This window comes from Ctenopharyngodon idella, chromosome 1 (assembly GCF_019924925.1).
Source record: "Ctenopharyngodon idella isolate HZGC_01 chromosome 1, HZGC01, whole genome shotgun sequence".
NCBI classification, from domain to species: Eukaryota; Metazoa; Chordata; class Actinopteri; order Cypriniformes; family Xenocyprididae; genus Ctenopharyngodon; species Ctenopharyngodon idella.
Genome location: NC_067220.1, coordinates 29,832,879 through 29,848,474, shown reverse-complemented (window position 1 = coordinate 29,848,474; position 15,596 = coordinate 29,832,879). Strand labels below are relative to the sequence as shown.

The following is a 15,596-nucleotide window of genomic DNA, read 5'->3' as shown; positions in this document are numbered from 1 at the left end:
CTTGCGATCTTGATGGCTCTTTTGTGTACAGGACAGGTACTTTTTACACACGAGAAACACGTTCAACATGGACGTGCAAGCGGTTGCTGTGGCATCGAACAACGCCTGCTTGTAAAAGCAAATTAACATATCCTGTATCTGAGGCTAAATCACTAAATACCTAGAATGCAACAGTGCTCATTATAGTTTTTCTAGCTCCAAACAATAAGCCACTGATCTAAACCAGCTGATAATCACTTCTTTTATTCGATGTCTCTCAACTTGACGCCCACATAAACAGATCACATTTTAATGATGCAAAACAAAGTCAATGGAAGGCAAGCCTGCAAAGTTAGCAAAAAAAAAAAAAAAAAAAAAAAAGCATAACACCTGCTAACACTGTGGTAAAAAGGGGAGGAGACCAGAGGCTATTTTTTGAATGGATGTCATGGAGGAGAGGCTGAATAAACGCTGAATAAACTGCTTTTGTGGGAAAACAGCTTATTATTTAATGAATCAGGTTTGATCTTAAACTTTCGTTTTGGATTGATCTATTTTTAGAGTTTACACCAAAGAAAAACTGGTCACGGACAATTGCGCGACAGGTATGACAGGTGATTCTCATTCATTTCTATGGTATCCACAAACAGTGATTGACTGTCACACAACTCTGAATGAAATTCAATGATGTCAAGGCTGTAATGTGACTGGTTATCAAGGCACATGTGATCCAAAATTGCCATTATGCTTTCTCCAATGGTAGAGCCACAGACCGTCATATCTCTCAATAATAAGACCATCTCTGATGTAGAAGAAGAGGACATGCTGACGCTGTGAAAGACAAATATGAAAGGCTGAGCGGCGACGGGGTCTGTCTCCACCGGGCTAGAGTAAAATAATAACGTGTGCATAATTTAAATTACTTTATTAAATAACTCCCAAACAATCAGCATTAACAGTAGCTGCTAAGTTTGCATACTGCTGCTCTCCTTCTACTCTCTTCTGAACTCTTCCCTCTCTTCATTAAAGCTCCAGTGAAGAGTTGATAGATATCACAAAAAACAAAATAAGCCCCTTAAAATGTAATATAATAAGCAGAGCAGACATGACAAAACTGCACTGTGTAAACAAATATAAACAGTATAACTAGTATCCTAATATCCTACAAAATATGAATGAAATGGTTCAATATAAGATATTATAAATTGATTGATGAAGTAGAACAATAACATGAGATTGAATAAAAATAATTTAACAAAGCTTTAATTAGTTTAAATCACACCTATGAGTTGTATTTAATATCAATCAATTAGGGGCACATGTTTTCTAATGAATAAGCAGGCTTGGGAGGGTTACATTAAAAATGTATTCCGGTACAGTTGCAAATTACTTCATAAAAAAAGTATTCAGTAATCCAAGTACCACAATATGAAAGTAATGTAATCTGATTACTTTCGGATTACTTCAAGGTCACATACATAAAAAATATATTAACTGTAAATAATTTTTTTAATTTAATTTTAATTATTTCTTCTCAATTTCTGCAAGTTTTTTAAATTTTACACGTTCCATACTTTTGAATGGGTCTCAACAATAATTTTTTTTTTTAAAAATCTGATAAATGATCTATTGTGTGTAAAGGGCTATTCAGACATCTAGTGGCTACAGTATGGTATTACAGATTATTTTTTAGTCCTTTGATAAAGTAAGTGTTTTCATAGCTGGAAGGCGGGGTTTGCACTGTACAACCATGTCGTTTGCATATTTTTTTCTTTGAAAACAAAATAGCAGCGAAATTTCCATGAATTGAAAGCGTTTTTCCCCGTGGACAGAATCGTTTAAACTAGCAGCAGTGATTCAATCTGTGTCTGAGGAGATTGTAGACGGGTGTTATTTGCGCATGCACCAGCGGGTGGCTCGCGTGAGTCATCAATGGCAACAGAACCAGGAACTACTATATAATCAAGCAGCGCTTAATATGGTGTTATTATGGCAAAGTAATGATTTATTTAGTTTTAAATTAAACCATTGTAATCCTGATAGTATTCCCCCTTTTTTCAAAATGTAACTGTAATCTGATTATTACGTTTTTTGACGTAACTGTAACGAATTATAGTAACTGGATTTTTGTATCCTGATTACGTAACGCCGTTACATGTATTCCGTTACTCCCCAACCCTGTAAATAAGGAGGGGGGCTTCAGGTTGCAAACCACTATTTCAGATCACCCGTTTCTGTATCGAATCGAAAATCGATTCAAAATTGAGAATCGTGACCCCAAGAATCGATTTGAATCAAATCATGAGATTCCAAAAGATTCCCATTGATTTCATAGTGACTTTAATATTGACTTACATTTTAGACATAATATTGATTGTTTTTGGGTTTTTTTTGTTTGTTTTGTTTTTATATGAATGCTGACAAAAACTTAGTTACACAGAATAGAAGATGCCAAAAATGTAATTGAAGAGTAGTCAATAATACAAAATACTAGGGCTGGGTATTGACACAAATTTCATGATTTGATTTCGATTCGATAAACATTTTATTTCCCCTCACTCGACAACAAATCGCGGTGTTAACAGTGTACAGAATAACAGTGTGACGGTAGTCATGCTGACTGTCACAGCGTACACATTGTACAACATACCATTTAAATTGAGCCAAAAAACTTTTTCTATGTTTGAGTGACTGCATTTTTAGCTTGATGATGAATAGGCTGTGATAAACAGTTAGAAATGCTAGAAGTGATATGTTGTTTGTGCACACGAGGCACTGGCACAATCACTTGGATTTTTTTCCTTATAGCAGCTGAAACAACTTAAAATACTCTGACATTTATGGTCATACAGATAAGAATAAGATATCATTCAAAACTGTAAAGGGTTATTTTTGTGTACATTTAAAATAACAAAACGTTTGATTTCATAAAATAAAGAAAACAAACAGGATGCGCCTTCTGCCGTCTCGGTCTCCATGAACTTCCTTCTGGAGCATGTCACAAAAATGAACCAAAACACAGCGAGTATTTACCGAATACTAGCACAGACATGAAAAATATGTCTATAAAACCTTTAAGTGTGTACTTTTTGCTTATTTTTTGTTAAATTCATTATATATGTCACTTTGGAATATAAGTCACAGCACATTTTAGATGATTAAATAGGGTTGGAGCTGAACTCTGCAGGACAATGGTCCTCCAGGACCGAGTTTGCCCATCCCTACTTTAGAGGGCACATGACGTCACAGAAAGAGGGAAGTCACTGCAGTTACACCCACTGAGTGGCAAAAGACTGGGTGGCAGAGTAAGTATTTGACTAAAAAAAAAAAAAAAAAAAAAATGTAGTTGGAAATGGCCTTTACGGAAGTCACTATCTTTGATATTTACTTCTGTCACTATCACTGTAGTTACACACTTTATTGCAAGAATTTAAAAGGGGATTAACTTTGGGTGCTTGTTTATTCAGGCAGTGTATTCAAGCCGCTACTGAAAGCTGTTCTACGAAGGGAACGATTTAATAGTCAATACCATTGACAATCACAAACACTGACTGTGAGTGCAGCCTATGAGAAACAACAACAGCCCTTAGCAGCAGAAGATAACATAATGTAGGGAATATCATATGCAGCAGGACCAGCTGAATAAATAACCTGTACTAGGTTAGAAAATAACAGCAGTTGCAACTTGCAAGTCAAAATAAAAATAAAAAACCCCTGATGTACAAACCACAGACTACAGTTGACACAAGCACTCATGTTTTTAGAGAACAGAGGTTTGGGTTATGTTTTTCTTAACCGGTACATATGTTTGCTGAAAATGACACGCATCAAAAACTATGGCGAAACATGACTCAGTAATAAACTACGCAATAACAATTCTCTCACCTTGAGCCTTCAATTGTGGCGTCTTCTCTGGAAAAATCCAATGTTGTGAAACTTGATCCAGTAAAAGAAGTGTGCAAGATAAAAACACAGAGCTAGCGAGTCTCACAACTCTCACTCCACACAAAAGTGCACATGGTCCTGCTTCCAGCTGTGTCTATCATCAACATCACCTTCAATGCAAACTAGTTCAGTTGAACTAGAAGACCCACTATCCATAGTGCTTAAAAACCATCCCGGCTGTGGCCGTCCTTGAATATTGCACTAAATAGCTGAGTCTAGCTTCTGTCTCTTATTCCAAACTGATCCCCTTCCAAATGACCGCCAATGTGGCAGATATGCAGGACAAGAACGACAGCATGTTTTCAAGTCGAGGTCATTCCATATCAATCATTTAGGCAGAGAGAGAGAGAGAGAGAGAGAGAGCGAGAGAGAGAGATCGATAGCCCTTAACAGCAATCCCAGGGGAATGGCCTGGTTTCATTTCCTCTTTACAGTTGGTTTAGTTTCTTTATCTCTCTTTCAACAGAAGAAATGTGAGCTGAGAGCCAGTACAGATGCAGTTGCTGGACTTCTAAAAGCTGCACTTAGATGGGATTCAAACATTAACCAAGGAGCGAAACAAAGTGTGGAACAGGGCAAAAAACGTAAGCAGAAGGAAAGAGGGACTTAATCATTTACAGTTTACCATCATGCTTGGCTGTGGGACAACAGATGAGCAACCGGTCTCAACTGGGCAAAAACACACAGATACAAAGTGGAAGTTTCCACTTCGCTGGCAATTTTCATCTTCCTGGTCATCTGTTCCCAACATACACTTTGAGAAAAAGACATCCTGTTTTTCCTCCATTGTCACTCGTTCGCTACATGGTTGGTCACGACTAAGTTTAGACTGGTTTATATTGGTGGGGGAAGGGGGGCTTCCTTAAAGTCTCCAAATGCAGTAGGGTATCCTTAGCTTGTTACACATAAGTTGCAAAAACAATAATGGTTAACATGCGGTCGCAAATGGAACACGCTGCTGTTAAATCCCAATCTATTTCTAGATATTGTGCAATAACAGGTTTATGTCAGGACTAGCAACAAGACATTTCTCTGTGACCTGACTTATGATATTATATTGTACGTTATTATATACAATACAGAGCTCAACAAGTGGAACATCACACAACCACACGTCCCCAAATATCAGCACAACTGCAAGTGGGTCATTGACGTGACGGGTCATTTTTTTGTCCAAAGGCCTTAATAATAAAAAATATGGCATCCAAAGTATGTAAGGTAGTACAAATAGATCTCTTTTATTAAATCCAAAAGGTTTTAATTATATTTTGCTACATATAAAGGTATTTTTGAAGTATTTTGAAGTGTCAAAAGGTCATTCGATTTAACCGTCTAAAGGCCAATACCGCCATTTCATTTGTGATTAAAATATCTTAAAATTAAATAAATGTATATATTTTTTATTCTGATATGATTTTATAACATGTATCAACTTAGTGCAAAATGGCATTAAAATTATGTGTCGAAGTCTTTGCTTTGTTATGAGAAAGAATGTCTGGAAAAATTAATTTCATTGATGTCATTCGGAGTAACCAACATAAAGGCACCATTTTGGATCAAGTCATGTGGTCAATATAATGTGACAGGATGTGACATTATTCAGACGCCTGCAAAGGACTGCATGATCATGAAGAAAAGTAACCAAGTCCCTCTTAACTATTTGAAAAATTCATGTTTTCACTTGCTCATATGCATGTCCCGAAATATCAGGTCATTCGGTACAACCGCTACAAAACATGGAAAATGTTGTAATATTTTAAAAACGTTTGATTGTCATTTTGCCAACATTGTTTGAAAATATTGTCATTCGGTATAACCAAAAGTGTCATTCGGTAAAACCGAAATTTTGGTTAAACCGAATTACTTTTTTGGTGACAAATTTTGTCCATCTTATAAAAAAAAAAAAAAAAAAAAAAAAAAAAAAAAAAGCAGTGTTAATTGATTATAAAAACCACAATCTCATTGTTAACACTTAATAAAACTTAATTATATCTCCATTATGTTTTTTTTTTTTAAACTTTTAAAAACCTTATTTGTCAATGATCCAAATGTGACATTGACTTTATATAACAGTTCAACAAATATTAAGTTAATATTAAGTGACTTACATTTTAAACACAATATTGGCTGTTTTTGCTCTATTTTGCCAACGAAAATCGTTCCAAACAAAGTTATAGCAGAACATATTTAGTTTTGCTGATTTCTTTACAGACACTTGCCTTGTAAATAATTACTTTCAAGAAAAACTATGAAGCAATGTTTAATTAACTGACAAATACTTGAAGGCTACATGCCATTGTTTTAATGTGGAATATATTGGAATATATATTTATTTATTTATATATTTTTTATTTTTTATAGCATATTTTTGTAGCGACATCATGATTTTTGATACCAATTTTTAAAATTGACTGGCACTAGTATCAACTACTAAACTTTGGGTATCGTGGCAACCCTAGTATTGCATGAAACTACAAAGAATTTAATCCAAAAACTAGAACTTTCTATTGGTTGTTGTTATTATTATTATTATTTTTATTATCTGTTTTTGTTTTAATATCTGTATCAAATAATAAATCATATAATAATATTTTTGAATAAATTAGCATTTAATTTTTTCTTGTTTTAAATATTTTAATTATTCATTATATTATTATCATTATTATTATTATTATTATTATTATTATTATTATTATTATTATTTATGCTACTACAACAACTAGTACTAATGAATATTTCAGAGAACTCTGCACAACATTTAAAGTTGAGTTGTTTACATTCAGTAGCCCTGCTAAGAATTAAGTAGAAAAACACAATCACACCATTAACTGTTTAGCTGGACACTTTTGCAACACATCTTAACTAGGCTAGTCAAAACAACGTAGTCACCAAACCTGATTTTCTTACCTCTGTCATCAAATTGATCAAGACTTAAAGATACAGTGAATAGCAAAACACAAGAGTTGATGCAGGACTAGAAGGAGCGACACAGTGTTTTTGATTTGCATCTTTCCCTGCAGAGCTGCAGTCCAGCATTAATGTGATTTGGCCATGGCCATATTGGCTAATGGTAGAAGAGGTTCCCTCTCTCCATTAACCGGGCTCTAATATGGCTGCTCTCAGGAAGCCCACGAGTTACATAAGAGACATTTCAAAAACAATTCCAACCTCTTCCGATCTCTTCCACTTCTGGTCACGAGACTGCGAAGCCAGTAAACACATCGATGAGCGGACTAATGCACACACAAAACCACAAACGCTCATAAATGGACTGCAGAACAAGAGAGAGTCCTCTTCGAGCAACACTGGAGGAAAAATTCAATATAAATACTATGGCTCCTCCAAAACAGGATACCGGACTGGCAGCCCGGGAACACATGGCATGCAGAACTCGAAAGAATCGGAGCAGAATCGGAAGCAGCATCATTCAAACAGCTTGTCTTGTATTTACCTGTTGAGGTTGATTGTTAGTAGTCCCAAACGTTTGGCAAACTGATCTTGCCTTTGCGGTGTTGATGTTCTGAGTATATGGAAGTTCTGTCTCACTTTTGCTCCACAGCTAGTCTGCAACTCCCTACTCCAATAACCCCTGACCTACAGGAAGTAGACACAATAGACTGAAAATAACAAGAGGCCTCCTTCTCCCCCCTTTCTCCCTCTCTTCTTTTTCCTACACTCCACCTTCCCTTAGAGGACAACAACACTCTTTTCTACACAGTGAAGAAGAAAGGTTGCAGTCAGCATAGTGATACCTGTCGAGACTCAGTGCTTTGCTCTGTATCTCCTCCAGGATTACAAAAAAGCTCAGTGGGTCTTTTAACATACATATCTAGACACAACATACCTATTAGAAAGAACGTTAAGTTCATAAAGTTCACTATTCCTCTTTTAAAATCGTTAATTCACCCAAAAATGAAAATTCTGTCATTAATTACTCACCCTCATGTCGTTCCAAAACCGCAAAACCTTCGTTCATCTTCTTTATTCAACAATATTTTCTCTTCTGTGTCATTTTCATACGTTGTTTACGTTCAGCGCTTCCAGGTTTTACATCAGAACGCTGGCATTATTAGTCGGCTCCTGTGTCAGCATCACATGCATGCGTCGTGCTGCTCACGTGTGCAGCTTTGGCCAATACTAAGCCGGCATTCTGACGTAAACACGGAAGCCTTCACTGCGCTTACTGCGGCAACTGCGTAAGGATAAGGACAGGGTAGAGAAGAGATTGGGTTGAATAAAGTCATTGTTTTTGTTTTGTTTTTGCGCACAAAAAGTATTCTCGTCGCTTCATAAAATTAAGATTGAACCACTGCAGTCACGTCGACTGTTTTAACAATGTCTTTAGCACCTTTCTGGACCTTGATTATATTGCCATCTATGGACGAGCCATATACCTCTCGGATTTCATCAAAAATATCTTAATTTGTGTTCTGAAGATGAACGAAAGTCTTACAGGTGTGGAACATAATGAGGGTAAGTAATTAATTACATAAATTTCATTTTTGGATGATCATAATAAATGTTTCTCAAATCAAATCATATTAGTGTGATTTCTGAAGGATCAGGTGACACTGAAGGCTGGAGTAATGGCTGCTGAAAATTACATGAATTTACAGGAATATATATTAATATGATCAAATTATTTCATTGTATTTTTTTCTTCAAATCAAACATTTTTTTTCTACCAGTGAATACCGAATGGTTAATGATGCATTTTGCATATGAAGTACTAACAGAACCTAGTATCTTAGAATATAACAATAACGATAACTATGGACAGAGTTAGTGCATGTGAGATCAGAATGTAAGAGTGTGTGTGAACACAACTGCAATCTTTCTCACTTCTCTCCAGTAGCCTCTTGTGATAACATATAATGTCATCCCAGTCACCCGACATAATCCAATCTCAGCCCAATGCTAACCACAGGAAATCACATTTAGTGCACAGGCTAGAATTTATTTGGGCCAAATCTAATTGTCCTTATATACCTAAAGAAGAGAGAGGTACAGGAAATGGAGCCATGGCATAGTGGAGATAAGGAAAAAGAGGCCGCATCCCAGAGCATCCTTCACACATTTCTCTGGCACTGATTAGATAAGTCCCAAAAAACACCAGCTCTGATGTTTGCCATTCAGTTATTTATGACCGCCATAGAACTCTGCAAAGGAAGACTTCTTAAGTAGTAAATACAATGCATGACATGCTGCAAGTCACTTTGACTTGTTTAACCTTGAGCATTAGTGTCCCAAAGGACTGAGAGGTGTGTGTCACGAGTCAGATGACTTGTGACTAGCTTTTTCTACTAAAATCTCATCCACATCTGTACAGCAGAACTGGATCTGGATGACTTTTGAACATACTGAGATTCCCTTTACTGAAAGCTTTTCTGTGCTTTCTCACTCAAATACACATGTGCATGTTGTTTTGATTATATTTGTGTCCATTACTGGGAGATGTGTGCTCATTTTATATAGTAGCTTTTAAACAGTAAGTTAAATTGATAATAATTGAGTTAAATAAAACAGCAAAAAACATTTAAACCAACCCAGCTGGGTCAAAAAAGGACAAACCAAAAGCCAAAATGCCCCAAATTAGGTTGTTTTAGTCATAATTAAAAAAATCCGTCATCAGACATGAAATAATTTAAATAAATGCTATCATTCTTAAAATCATATAAATAGCTAGACATTAAAAAAAAAACTCTCCTAAACACTTTTTGTGGCTGTGCACACACATAAATTACAGTCTTGTTAAAGTTCAAGCAGGTGGTGAGGGGCGAGAGGTGTGTGTACGACACAAGATTTCAGCCCATTAGAGGCAGTGACCCCCTACAGGAGAACATCGAGTTCAGGAGCAAACTGGGAGAAAACATGCCTGCAAGTCACTAGTTAAGAGTGTACAACTGTGATCTCCTAATGAACATATGGGAATGGAGGCGAAGGTGGGAATGGAGCAAATGTATTCAATTGATAAAAGAATAATGTTTATGATTAGACAATGTTTGAGAAGGCATCTGTCAGTGACGTCACTTTAAAGTAAAAAGAGTAAGTTGCAGTGAGGGAGCAAATATATTTAAACAATAATAAAAAAAATGTAAAAAAATAAAAAAATAAATAACTTATTTGTGATGCAAAATATTCTTTGTTTTTGAACACTATATATTCAGGATTTGTCCTGCATTGAAAAATTTTTTTGCAGCCACCAAAATGAATCTTTTTTGGCTTGGATTTTTTTGATCATTTAATGTAACAATACCTGCTATTCTGCAGTACCGGTACCCGCTGATAGCCAGCTGCTTTAAAATGCTCCAGTGTGTGTTTAGGTAAGCGTTCTATGAAGAGCATCAAAGGTTTCTATTTACAACATATTTTTGCAGCGTTGAGCTTTGAACCAATCACAGACATATCTATTGCGTGCGTGAACACAACGGCCAATCAGATGTGTTCAAGTTAGTCAGAATTCTCTCAACACTGCTCAAAACCAGAGTTTTTGTTCAGCACAAGTTCAGTATGTTTGTGAATCCTTTCATTATAACCAACAAAATATAAACACATTGTCAATAAAAGATTCATTGCACAGCGTAGACCACTTCATGGATTTCCGCAAAAGAGTGCAGCTTTGTGTATCTCGTGTTGAGTTGAAGTAACTGACAGATTCAGTGATTATAATGGCAGCGATCTTTGCTCACTTTTTTTGTATTCAATATATTTTTTCATGCTGCTAACTACACATTGAAAAAGTTTCTGGATTGACAACCATATTAAATGTGCGATTAAACCCAACTGACAGTGATAACCATAGCACACAAAACAATCTGATACTGTATGTCAAATTATCTGTGCATTAAGTCTTTATGCAAAATAATAGATCTGCCACTTTGTTGTTCATTTTATTACTAACTTTTCAAATCAGTCACTTAGTGACTTTTTACATATAATTTACATATAAATTTACAGATTATTAAATATAAAATAGCTCTAAGCACTATGTTTTATGATCTGTCCTGACTATTTTAGATTTCAAGAATAAATATAAGTTAATACGACAAACTGTTTCTTTGCATTTATTTTGGATTTATTGCCAGTACTGGGCTCGCAGTTCACATGGGTAGGGTACTTTGTACTGTGTGTGGATGACCAGGAAAATCCCAGATATTATACATTATATAAACTTAAAGTCATTGGGCAAGATGTGGAATATCCAGTGAATTCAAAGAAATATTAAAGCTGCAGTCCGTAACTTTTTTTGGTTAAAAATTATCCAAAATCTATTTGAGAAAGTAGGCTACATAACCAGCCAGGGTTTAAAACCATCTCCTTACCTTAGCCCGATTCACAATGGTAAGCTTGTAATAATGTTTTCTAATTTGAGTGGTACTCGTAGGTTTCCGCAGGAAATACGAGTTTGCCTTTGCATCTGTAAACATAAAGGAGGAGTCCCGGACACTGCAGGTGGTGGTCATTTGTAACCTCTTTTTACAGCAGCTGAAATAATTAAACTTGTCATTTTGATGGCGGATTTTAATCAAGAAAGGTAAAAACGACCATCATCATTGAATCACCAATAGTAAAAGGCAAAACTTTTTTTTTCTCAGTTGGTCAGAACAAAAGTGGCAGACATGTTACTTGCTTGTTCAGGTGACATTTTCCGGTGAAACGTCTTATTTTGGACATACTTCCAAGACGTACTTTCTGTAATTCCGAAGTACAGTGAATATCCACGCTGGTGCAGTGACTCACAGCCTACACGTACACCTCAAAACATTAGATTCATCCGCACTGAGGAGCCATGCCGATGCACAACCCACGTAAAGTTGATAATTGCGCAAACAACTGCGATTGCAGGTTTCAAACAGAGATTGTGACAAAGAGGCAAAACATACAGACTGCAGCTTTAATTAAACAGAGTTGCAACACTAATTGTGATTTATGGGTGTAATTTAATGGGTTTGTTGATATATTTCATCCATTTAAATTAAAAAAAAAAGACTTTGTGCTGATCTTGCATCATGTATCATCAGTATATGTGTTGTAGATACAATGGAAACTGCAGCCTGTGCTAAACAATCTCATTTTGGCTTTCTCGTCTTGCTGATTCTATAGATAGAGACAGTGCAGGTCACCACAGGCTGGTGTGTCACAGCTGCCTCTCCCATGTGTCAATGAAATGAGCTGGCTACAAATAAAAGTAGTTAGTTGAATACAAAGAATGTGCTTGACTTTGCTACCATGGTTCACCCTCAATTGCACTGAAGTGTGACGTGTTCTGATAAGGAAAGTAACTTCTGAAGGACAACTAAACTGTCACTGGTGCACTATATTGTGCTTGTCAAAGTAGAAACCAGGTCACTGATCAATAGCTATTATTAACTCAATGTAAAGTTCACTTAGGTTTCTGTTAGATACACAGACACTTCAATTCAGCTAGTGGATATAACTCTCTGACAAAGTCCTGTCAAACTACAATTTTTGTACATATACCATAGCAAAAAATTTTATTATATTAAAGTATGTTGGAGCAGATTACAGAGCAGATGTAGGGGGTGAGTGATATTAAAAAAAAAAAAAAAAAAAAGTACATTATGCCAAAGTCGATTTGTCCAATTGTGCTTCAGGTGACTAAAGTTCAAATTCTGTTTTTCCGCTCTCTCCCACATCACTGTCCTACCTGAATAAAGGCAAAAACGCCAAGAATAATGAAATTCTACAATATTTTGGTAATTTACAATATCTCATGATACATGTACATTGCAATTAAACAACTATCAATAATAAATAAAATAATAAAAAAGTAATGATATATTTTTATCAATACAAGCACTGTTTTTAGTCGATAATATCATTATATTGTCCAATAAATCAGCTTGAAATAAGCACCGTCATGCCTGACTACTTGCAACACTTAAACACTAATACGTATAACAATGCTGGCATTTAAAAACAAAGGCCCAAAAGTTTGCAAGCGTCTTTATTAGAGTGTGTACCCTTTACAAGGCCATCCAGAAGGCATTTCAAAGGTTATAGATTACGTCTAAGCACTAGCTGTGGAACACCAAGTGGTAAGGCATGGGCTAGTCATCTGACCAAGATGGAGAGAAACAAAGGGGCATGACATCAACAAACTCAGATTTATACGCAAACAGGGCAGGCTCGCTCACTGCCCCTCTCTTCTTCAGTTGCCTCCATCCCTGCTCTTTGATCCAAGGGGGCGATAGTTACGCTAGCATAAAAAGGTCAGCGGGGTGGCACTTTGCCTGCATGAGTCAACTGCCCTCCTCCCCGCTCCTCTTTCCTTTCTATCTATCGCTCTCAAAGTCACATGTCTTCGTCAAAGCTGCGTCATTCACATTCAACACATTCTTCTGGCCTGGGCAGCCTCTGTTCACATGACTGGAGCGCTGCTTAGGTCTGTCCGACAGCCTGCCCAAACAATTCCCTTTTTTTTAGTACCAAAGAATCTGTCAAAGGGGCCCAAAACGGACCGTGACCTCCATAACTCTGGTGTCAGGTAGAAGATCCTCATGATTCTCATAGGACTTTCTGAATTTTTCAGCTTGAGTAGCTACATCTAGAACACCAAAGGCAAATATAACAGCTGGAAAGGGCTGTGATACGTATACCACAAAATCCAGTTTTCACACCTTTTGAACAATGAATTTCTATGATTTTTCCCACAATTTTCATTTCCTGTTTTACATAAAAAAAACAGCAACTGCACTCACAAAAGAGCAAGTTTTCACAGACAAACTTTTTGTAGTGATATCTAAAATTATTTATATTAAACATACACGTTTTCATGACTTTCAAATATTATTGATTTCCTCAATTTTTCTAGCCCTGAAAACCACAATTTTAAAATTTTCAAGTTTTCCATGACCTTGGGAACCCTGAAAATCAAACACAAAAGAATTCTGTAAGTTATTTTTTATTTTCATGTTGCAATATAATGGAAGTAATGACAGATCTTTTATTTCATATTGTGATATACATTCAAACGAAACAAATGTTCAAAAAGAAATAAAATATAGGGCGGTTCTTGATTGGATGAAGACAGATCTGAATTTGAGCTTGCAGTAATTTCTAAGAACGGGCCGGGTTTTAAGCAGACTAAAATGATTAAAATGAAGTCCAGCATACGCCACCAGAGAGAAGTCGTTTCGCCAGAAGATCGATCGAGTTTATTTTATTTTAATTAAATTACAGGATCAAAAAACAAAACATGCATGGATGAATCATTCACAATAATTACATTTCCATGGCAACTTTAAAATATATATATTTTTTTTAAGGACACAAAACTCAGAATTAAAGCTGAAATGTGTCATTTCTGTTCAGCTAGCATCATCAAACATTTCCAAACAGGTTTTCCGAACATTCCCTACAAGTTTCCATTGGTTGGTCTAACAGACAGTCCTGCCCCAAACTCATTGGTTGAGCCACTTTTGCAGTTTTAGGCTCACAAGCAAACAGCAATGTTTTGATAGTATCACAGAGCCACAGTGTCTACATATTTTAGGGAAATCAACCTACAAATCGCTCACTTACAGTCGTAAAATAAAGCTGTGAAAATTAACATCTGTAAAATTTTCAAGCTTTCAGACAAAGTAAATGCTCTTCATCAAGCAGAGAATATAATAACCTCATGAAGGGTTCAGGTTCCAAAGTCAAGCATGCACTCTCAGCACTTACAGTTAAAACACCTGCGGGCTACTAGCACCTGCTCATATAGAAACTGCAGCAGAGCCACTCATTTGCAGTATAAGCCAGGTGTCTTTCTCCAAGACCCGTAAGATCAACAAAACGTGCAATGAGGAAATTAAAGGAATCCGTACTGACCTTGAGAGCAGAGCAGATTTAGTGGCGTGAAACTTAATCCAAAGTTCTTGGGGAAAAGGACGATGAAGGTTACGGAACAAACAAGTCAGTCAGAAGTCAAATGAAGACTGGAAACAACATATCCCGAATCAGCACTGCGAGTGGATAGCATTCACTTCAGAAACAAGCCTATGCACTGCATGGTCAATACTGGAGCTCTTTTGGCTTCTTGCAGCTATACACTGTATAGCTGTATCTCTGTTGGCATGATGCCAGGCTGAAGATATCAAGCCACATTGAGCAGCCCTTCTAATGCAATCAGGAGAAAGAGCACTCTAATAGGGCACTGTCGCTGAGAGCTCTCTCCCTCCACACACACACACACACACACACACACACACACACTCGCAGTGAGGGGGAAGGGCAGTCCGATGTGAGCCAGGCCCCAGCAGACTCACGGTAACCTGAGAAATTACACGGGGCGGCGGCGGCATTTCACAGCTTGTCTCCAGCCTGACCCCTCCTACACACTAGTAGCCCACTGCGATCCTGAGTAGGGACAGGGAGAACCTGGGAAGCATTTGGTCCATTAGATCCCCAGCCAAATCAAAAACCAGGAGCCCCTCATCCATCTCCAGATGGTCCAACCGTTTTACAGTTTACAATAACAGTTTACAATAAGTTTCAATTTGTTAAAGAGTTACTTCATAAGTGGGAATTCTGTTATCATTTACTCACCAACCAGTGAGGTTTTTGTTTTGGCGCATCAAGAAAGTACAATTGAGCATCCGTTTACCATAATTGATGTGCTCTATGCGTGTTCACTTTTATATGTGAATAAAAGCCTAAATTAAATC

General features: G+C 36.7%; 1 long non-coding RNA gene across 1 annotated transcript in view; it reads right to left on the bottom strand.

The window, feature by feature from the left end:
* The window catches only part of LOC127509793 (uncharacterized), a 49,925-nt gene that overhangs the window by 19,545 nt on the left and 14,784 nt on the right, over nucleotides 1–15,596 (bottom strand). The gene's annotated exons all lie outside the window — the stretch shown is intronic.